The sequence below is a fragment of the Triticum dicoccoides genome, chromosome 5A (genome assembly GCF_002162155.2).
Source record: "Triticum dicoccoides isolate Atlit2015 ecotype Zavitan chromosome 5A, WEW_v2.0, whole genome shotgun sequence".
NCBI classification, from domain to species: Eukaryota; Viridiplantae; Streptophyta; class Magnoliopsida; order Poales; family Poaceae; genus Triticum; species Triticum dicoccoides.
Genome location: NC_041388.1, coordinates 532,484,105 through 532,493,060, shown reverse-complemented (window position 1 = coordinate 532,493,060; position 8,956 = coordinate 532,484,105).

Genomic DNA, 8,956 nt, shown 5'->3' with positions numbered 1-8,956 from the left:
CCCACCGGCATTACTGTTTGATGATATTTTTAAAAAAATTATTACTGTCTTATAAAAAATATTACTGTTGCAGTAGCCATCTTATAAAAAAAATTATTACTGTCTTATAAAAAATTTATTACTGTCTTATAAAACAAGTTTGAACATATTTAAACACAAATACTAATGGTGCACCGGGGTGAGGTGCGCCATTAGTATGGATGTACTAATGGCGCACCAGGATGAGGTGCGCCATTAGTATGGATGTACTTATGGCGCACCGAGGGGTGGTGCGCCATTAGTATTGTGCTGCCCCCATCCATATTTCCACCCCGGCCCAAACCTATCCCCTCTCTTTCCCTCGCCCTCGCCCTCGATCCCCTTCCCCTCTCCTCTCCCGACGTCGCTGCCCCGCCGCCTCGACGCTGCCCCGCCGCCTCGACGCCGCCCCGACGCCGCCTCGACCCCGCCGCGACGTCTCCAACCACCGCCGCCCGAGGCCCCGATGTCGGTGCCGCTCTCCCCGTTTCCCCACCTCGTTGGACGCCATCGCCCCGCCGCCCTTGTCGCCGGCGGCCCGGACGCCGCCCCGTCCACACCACCGTCGCCGGAGCACCACCACCACCCGGACCTCGTCGCCTCCTCCCCTGCGTCGTCGTCGTCCCCGACATCCTCCCCGCGCCCCACTGCCCTATCCCTACGGCCACCGTGAGCTCCCCCTCCTCCTCTCCCCCTCTCCCACATGATGATCTGAAATTGAAACCCCAAATCACATGATTCACAATTAGATGATCTGAATCTATTAAGCAGTTTTAGACAATGGTATGATTTCTGAGTTGGACCGACCAGGAGAGATTGTTCATGATTAGTATATCCCCAAGTTCAACTGTTGCTAACTTCCTAGCTATAGTTCTTGATACATACTTAGAATTGGTCCGCTGATTATCTAGGTTTGATGCACCGTATTTGTCCCAAGGTTGTCGATGGTTTTCACCAATTGATTGTGTGTTTGCATTGCCTGCTCGTGCACTTTACTTTAAATCTGAGCATCCAAGTACTTATATTTACTACAATAGATCTAAATCCAGTAATGTCATGTGTGATCAAGGATGCATAATTATGTAGGGCTTAAGAGTTTCACTTTGATGATGATGCCCTTTGCTGCTCAAGATTTTTCATATATGGGCACTGGAACTCATGCATCTATTATTTCGCAGTGAACATGTAACCTTTTCGCTTTTGCTCTGCATGTGCTTCTCAGTTTGCTAGCTATATCTCTAGGTTCTTGATTGGCTTCACTAGTTGATTGGTTGTTTGCATTGTCTGTTTGTGCTACTTTCCCCCGAGCACCCATGATCTATATCGAAGAATGTTACTTTTGAATTCTGATTATGCCGAATAGTTGTGTAGGGGTAAGAATTTTCACTTTGAAGATGCCTTTGGTGTTCTGGATGTTCCAATATGAGCACCAGAACTCAGATGTCTACTATTTGCATTGAATAGATATTAGCAGTTGACCTCTTTGCTTATGCTCTGTCTGCGCTTGTCAATTTGGAAAGTCAATTCAGTTTACCTTGTACCTTATTGATTGAGCACTTACTAGGTAATTTTAGCTTAAAATACTAGGTAATTGCCATCCGGATGTGAAGTGCATAACTAGTATATCCCCAAGTGCATCTGGTGCTAGCTTCCTAGTTATAGTTCTTGTTACAGACAGAGAGTTGGTCCACTAGTTATGTAGTTTTTAGGAAAATGCTAGTAACTTGTGCTTTCATATCCTAGTTATGTAGTTTTTAGGCAAATGCTAGTAACTTGTGCTTTCATATCTCTGTATTGGTTCGTGTTGCTGTTGTAGTTCTTGAATTTGTTCAGTTACCTCCTGGTAGGTTAGATGCAGGTGATTAGTTTCCCTAGTTTAGGGTTTTCTCAGTGTATCAGATTTAATGAGTCAGCTCTGCTTTATTTCTGTGTCTATATGGTTTTCTAGTGCTTTTCACTGGATGTTTTTAAGTGTAATCCCCATGTGTTTTTAGCCCTGTATTGGTTCAGTAGGTGTTTCCTTTATTTTGTCAGTGTTAGATCATCTCACTGAATTTGTGTGTACAAGCCCTGCAGTGCAGATGTATTTTAGTGTAAGCTCAGCAACTTTTGATGAATTCTCAGTGTAATATACCCCAGAATTATAGTGCAATTTATCCCATATTTTGAGTGTATTTGTCAGTGTAATATACCCTAGAATTACAGTGTAATTTAGCCCATATTTTCAGTGTAATCTCCATGATTAAATTTTCTGGTTGCAGTGCAGTTCTTGTTATATATTTCTGGTTGTTAGATTGTTCAGCTATGCAGAGTGAAATACAAGTTCAGCATGTCGATAATGATTTTGGCAGCAGTGTGAGGCAGCAGTGCGCGGCACAATTCCTCCATTGGATAATGATTTTGTAGGTACCCCGAGAGGCCCTTGAGTTTGCCGGAATGTCGATTAACTTCCGTTCCGGCAAATTCGGGTACTCCATATGTCCTATTTTCAGCAAAGGTCATGCTGAAATTTTCCGTGAATTTTAGCATGACTTTGCTAAAAATAGGACATATGGGGTACTTGTGACTAATGCATGGGCCGTGGTATCTTAGTAGTTAATTAAGTAGGATCAAGTGCCCCGGCGTACTTGTGACTAATGCATGGCTTTTAGGGTGCCTCGGTGTCGATAAAAACCGAAATGATGAAAGCTTAGGCTTTTAGGGTGCCTCGGCGTCGAAAAACCCTCAATGATAAAAGCTTAGCTTTTAGGATGCCTCGGTGTCGACAAACCCTAAATGATGAGACCATGATCTTGTTCCTTGACAATAACCAACTTTTTGACCAAACTTTGTTCCTATTTAGAGAGAAACATGGCCAACAACGATGAGTCCGGGGGTTCGGGCGGCAAGGCATTCTGGAAGCTGTCCCAGGAGATGGAGGAACAACCTCACTTGTATGAGGACGCCGCCTTCCCCACCGATCCTGAGACCACTGATGGTACCGCCGAGGATGACCCCACTGATGCCACCACTGATGGTGCCGCCGAGGATGCCACCACTGATGATGGCGGCGCACGCACAGATGGCAGCCAACCGAAGAGGCAACGGAAGGACCGGCGCCCGACCGTGCTCCGCACCCTCAAGGAGGAAGTTACTAAAGTGGACTCCGACGGGAATCCAACGGCGCCCGAACGAATAGTCAAGGGGTACTCGCTTCAGCTCGGGTGCATTCTCCGGAGCACCGTCTCGATCAACACCGAGAACCTGAGGCATCCTGACCGAGGGAATTTGCGCAACCTCCTCTTCACGAAGCTGCACGAACGATACAAGTTCCCCGCTGAATTTGAAAACACAAGCCTCAAAGGGAATAAAGTGAACAATGCTTCCCTCACGAAGATGAGCAAGGCCCTGTCTACTTGGAAAAGCAATGTGAAGAGAATGATCGAGAAAGGTGAGAGTTATGAGAAGATCAAGGAGAAAAATCCTTCGATCACCGAAGATGACTACAACGACTTCAAGATCAATTGCTCGAGCACCGCAAACTCTGAATCAAGTAAGTGGGGGAAAGAAATGCGGGAGCTGAACTTAGGGGAACACACACTCGTTCTCGGCGGTTACAGAGTGGCGGAGCCTATATGGGACAAGGAGGAGGCGGACCGTGCCGAGCAAGGCCTACCGCCCCTCTTTGATAAATACGGTGACAAGCAGACCAGGAACTATGTCAGGGCCCGGTACAAGAAGGACCCAAAAACAAAGGAGCTTACCACGGATCCGAAGACCAGGGCACTTGAGCTTGTTCTGGTAAGGAATACACCCCCGTGTAATTAGCTCCATATGGTTGCATTCTAATTAATGAAGCCAAATTTCTAAATGGTTCACATTCCTTCCGCAGGCGACTGAAAGTAGTAGCGCGGGGTCGACTAAGAGCAACCCTTGGGACACCACTCTAAATAGGGCGTTGAATGTAATGAAGAACAAGGATAAGCTCAGTAAGCCGACGTCAGCTGGTCGTGTGGCCGGCAAAGGCTTGTCGACAAAATGGTCGTCATACTATAACACTGGTGGGCGAAAGGAGAAAAAGACCAGCTCGGAAAGCCAGGCGCGCGAGGTTCAAGAACTCAGGGCACAGGTGGCGCGGATTCCAGAGATTGTCCAAGAGCAAGTGGAACAACAACTCGGAAGGACGATCACCGCCATTGTGCCTACCTTAATCCAGGGGATTAGTGCGTGGATTGCGGGCGGCCAACAGGGGCCGCCCCCGATTCCTAGCTTCACGGCCAGCAACTCGCAGAACGCGATGGCGGAGCCATTGGTGTCTCCGACGCCGGCACGGGAGCTTAATGCACCCGGGTGTACGCCGGCCGGCACCTCTGCACCAAGCGGCCCCTCCGTCAACTGCACGCCTGCCGTTGGCGGTGCCTCGACATTAGCCGAGCTCGACGCCATCATCACGGTAACTAATTAAGCCTCTCTCGGCCGAGGACTTCATATCCTTGCCTTTGACTGGGCATCCCTGACGCCCTACAAGTTTTCGCAGGGCGCCGCCGACGTTCCGTGCACTCTCCTGCACTTCGTGAACAATGAGTTGGTCGATGTCGCCAAGGGCAAAATCGTTCAACCGGGCAACCCCTTGTTCCACGGTACCCAGATGCCACCCAACTTGTTTAGGGTTCAACTGGTTCGGGTGCTGCCAGGCTGTGACGAGTTGTTACCTCCGATTCGACCCGTCAGGGCCGACGATGATGACGTGATGACCCTCAGCGCCTGCCTGAGCTGGCCCCTGCTTTGGCCGAAGAGCCAGATTCATTTGGGGGCGGGGGACACCACCCCAAAGACAACACCGCCAGTCGTGCCGGCGCCAAGTCGGCCCCATGGCAAGACCGCCGCAACGGTGCCAGACATCCCTATGCCACTGGATCCAAACATGCATATGGCACAGGATCAGAACGACGACGACGACGATACATTTGCCAACGTCGATCAGTACTTTGCCGATCATGGGTACGGTGGCGACTTCATGGGGCCTCCTTCTCAAGAACCCAACCCAACAAAAGACGTGCGCGATCTAGCTGGTACCGCAGAGAAGCCAAGTTGCAACAGGCGTCGTCTGCCGTTCAGCTCTCAGGAGACGCCTCCAACTGCCGACTTCACCGAGCCTCAGATAGGCGAGGTGCGAAATATTATCAGCCCCAACACACTCAAGAAGGCGGTCTGTGAGCAGAACTCGGTCCCATTATAGGAGAAGAAGAAGGCACGCAAAAGAAAGACTAACAAGGGTGCGGGCCAGCCGGCACCGAGTACGATCCGTGCTCAGGACGGGCCACCTTCACCTGAGGATATCTCGAGGAGGGTGCATGTGGCGGGTAGGCCGATGCTACCGAGAAATATGCTCGATGCTGCAACCGGTGCTATGCGGAGTCTGCATGACAGTGTTCTTTCTTTGGAGAAGCGGCGTCTCGGAGAGAAGGATGTGGCATACCCGGTTTTCGCGGCCAAGGTGCCAGAGGGCAAGGGCTTTGTGGATAACTCCATCGGGGGTACGATCGTCCTGCGGTTTGATGACATCCACGCTATGTTGAACCTTCATCCGCTGCACTACACCTTTGTTCGGCTATTTTCGCTGAGTATGGAGATGCGGATCATTCGCGACAAGACCCCGGACATCATGATAGTCGACCCCTTCTACATGCGTGCCAAGATCTTGCGCAGCGCTGGGGACCGGCAAGTCGCGACTTCTTACCTCGAAGGCGTCATTCTGGCAAACCAAGATAAGGATAACTTCCTCGTGCCTTACTTTCCCGAGTAAGTCCTCCCCTCAACCGCCCCGTAACATATGAATTCTTAGATTTCGATCGTTTTTCTTTTAACATTCCGTGTTTTCTGCAGTGACACACATTGCACGCTCATCCTCCTAAGCCCCAAATATTCCATGGCCACGTATTCCAACCCGGACCGTCAGTCGAACATAGACTACACAAATGTCAAGAAGGTTCTTGGTGATGTTCTCCCCGGCTATGTCAAATCTGGAGGCACCTTCACCAGGCCTATTCGTAAGTACGGCAAGCACGTGTTCTCCCACAATACGATGTTCTACTGTGTCAAGTAGCCGCCTGGCGGTCAGAAGGGTGCCTACTACGCCATCCATCACATGCGGGCGATCGTACGGGACCATCATCAACTTCTGCTACCGAGTAAACTCAAAGATTGGGCCGCGAGCGTGTCGGCAATCCAGGACGCGGACATCAGACAAGAATTCTTTCGCATCCAGTCGGAGTTTGCGGAAATCATCTATCAAGATGTCCTTCGTACCTCGGGGCAGTTCTACCTCAGAAATCAACCGTCCAACAGTGACATCGACACAATGCTATAAATGCAGGCTGACAACGACCGTTATTTCATGACTCCCACGATAGACGGCGGCTTCATCCACGCTCCGGTCCCTTGAGTCGAGTCGAAAGCAGTGATGCTATGTCTAGTTCTGAAACATCGATTGGCTCATGTTGTAATTAAACTTTAATGAACTTGTAGTATGTCTCTTTGGTTTTGAGAGTCGTTCAACTTATATGTAATCGATGCTATTAATGTCTTGCTTTTCTCTTCCGATCGTTCTATTACATACTTATATATTGCTTATGTATTGTCTGTGAATTGGTACTAACGTTTCGTTTGGCTACTGCATAGCGATGCCGTCGTATGTCGTGTACAAGGGTAAGGTTCCCGGAGTCTACGACGACTGGGAGGAGTGTCGGAGACAGGTTCACCGATTCAGCGGTAACAGTTACAAAGGGTACACCACTAGGGCCGAGGCCGAATCTAGATACGCCCGCTATCTAGCGGGAGAGGGGAGGGAGCGCTGGAGGAACCGGATGAAGACGAGTTTCATTGTGATGATGCTCATCGTGATGACCGCAACTCTCTTCTATGTGATGGTAGTTTAGATGATCGATATCGACTTGTAATGTGAAGACAAACTCGCTACTCGCGGTCTCGAGACTTATAATATAATGTTCTATCTTTGTTCAGTCTTTTCAATTCGGAGACTAATATGATGAATTGTATTCGGAGACTAATATGATGAATTGTATTCAGAGACTAATCTTCTATTGTATTCGATGAATCTGTTGTTGATGTGTGTTGTTTATATTTTGTCCAATTATACATTTTGTAACCTGTGCAAAAAAAAGAAAATTAAAAAATTAAAAAAAACCTAATATTCATACTAATGGCGCATCACATCACAGTGCGCCATTAGTATGCCAAAGGATACTAATGGCGCATCATTAAACAGTGTGCCATTAGTATGCCGAAGTTACTAATGGCGCATCTTGTTGTTGTGCGCCATTAGTATGGCAAAGCACCTGGTATACATGGCCCCCTGGGAGGCATACTAATGGCGCACTGTTGTATATACTAATGGCGCATCTGAGGTGCGCCATTAGTATACCAGATACTAATGGCGCACCTGTGGTGCACCATTAGTAAAATATACTAATGGCGTGGCACTAATGGCGCACCACTAATGCGTCATTAATGGCCAAATTAGGTGCGCCATTAGTAGGCCTTTTCCTAGTAGTGGGAATTGTATACGGGATTGATTGAATCCTCGACATCGTGGTTCATCCGATGAGATCATCGAGGAGCATGTGGGAGCTAACATGGATATCCAGATCCCGCTGTTGGTTATTGACCGAAGAGTCATCTCGGTCATGTCTGCGTGTCTCCCGAACCCGTAGGGTCTACACACTCAAGGTTCGGTGACGCTAGGGTTGTTTAGATATTAGTATATGGTAACCCGAAAGTTGTTCGGAGTCCCGGATGAGATCCCGGACGTCACGAGGAGTTCCGGAATGGTCCGGAGGTGAAGATTTATATATAGGAAGTCAAGTTTCGACCGTCGCGAAAGTTTCGGTGGTAATCGGTATTGTACCGGGACCACCGGAAGGGTCCCGGGGGTCCACCGGGTGGGGCCACCTATCCCGGAGGGCCCCATGGGCTGAAGTGGGAGGGGAACCAGCCCCTAGTGGGCTGTTGCGCCCTGCATGGGCCTCCCCCTGCGCCTAGGGTTGAAAACCCTAGGGGTGGGGGGCGCCCCACTTGGCTTGGGGGGCACTCCACCCCCCTTGGCTGCCGCCCCCTTGGAGATTGCATCTCCTAGGGCCGGCGCCCCCTAGGGGTCCTATATATAGTGGGGGGAGGGAGGGCAGCCGCACCTTAGCCCCTGGCGCCTCCCTCTCCCTCCCGTGACACTTCTCCCTGTCCCTGAGCTTGGCGAAGCCCTGCCGAGATCACCGTTGCTTCCACCACCACGCCGTCGTGCTGCTGGATCTCCATCAACCTCTCCTTCCCCTTTGCTGGATCAAGTTGGAGGAGACGTCTTCCTAACCGTACGTCTGTTGAACGCGGAGGTGCTGTCCGTTCGGCGCTAGGTCATCGGTGATTTGGATCACGACGAGTACGACTCCATCAACCCCGTTCTCTTGAACGCTTCCGCTCGCGATCTACAAGGGTATGTAGATGCACTCCCCTCTTCCTCGTTGCTAGATGATTCCATAGATTGATCTTGATGATGCGTAGAAAATTTTAAAATTCTGCTACGTTCCCCAACAGGCCGAGCCACACATAGAGCAAGCCAAAAGCATCAGTCCAGCCGGCCAGGCATTCGGTCACGAGAAGCAGCAACACAGTGCAAGGAAACATTTCTACCCCTATGACATTTCTATAATTTTCCTATTCTATAACATTTCGATTGTACTCTTTTCGTGTCACAATGTAATACGCTTTTGTAAACTAAGGGAGTACAAACCAGCAAACCAGAGGAGACCTTGAGGCCGAAATGCACATCACACAACAACGGCAGTCCTCCCGCCACGTGTTGAAGCTCGACGGACCGCCTGAGCAGCAATCAGTCAGTCATGTGAGAAGCAATAACATACGAAGCACTGTTCAAATGATGTCGCGC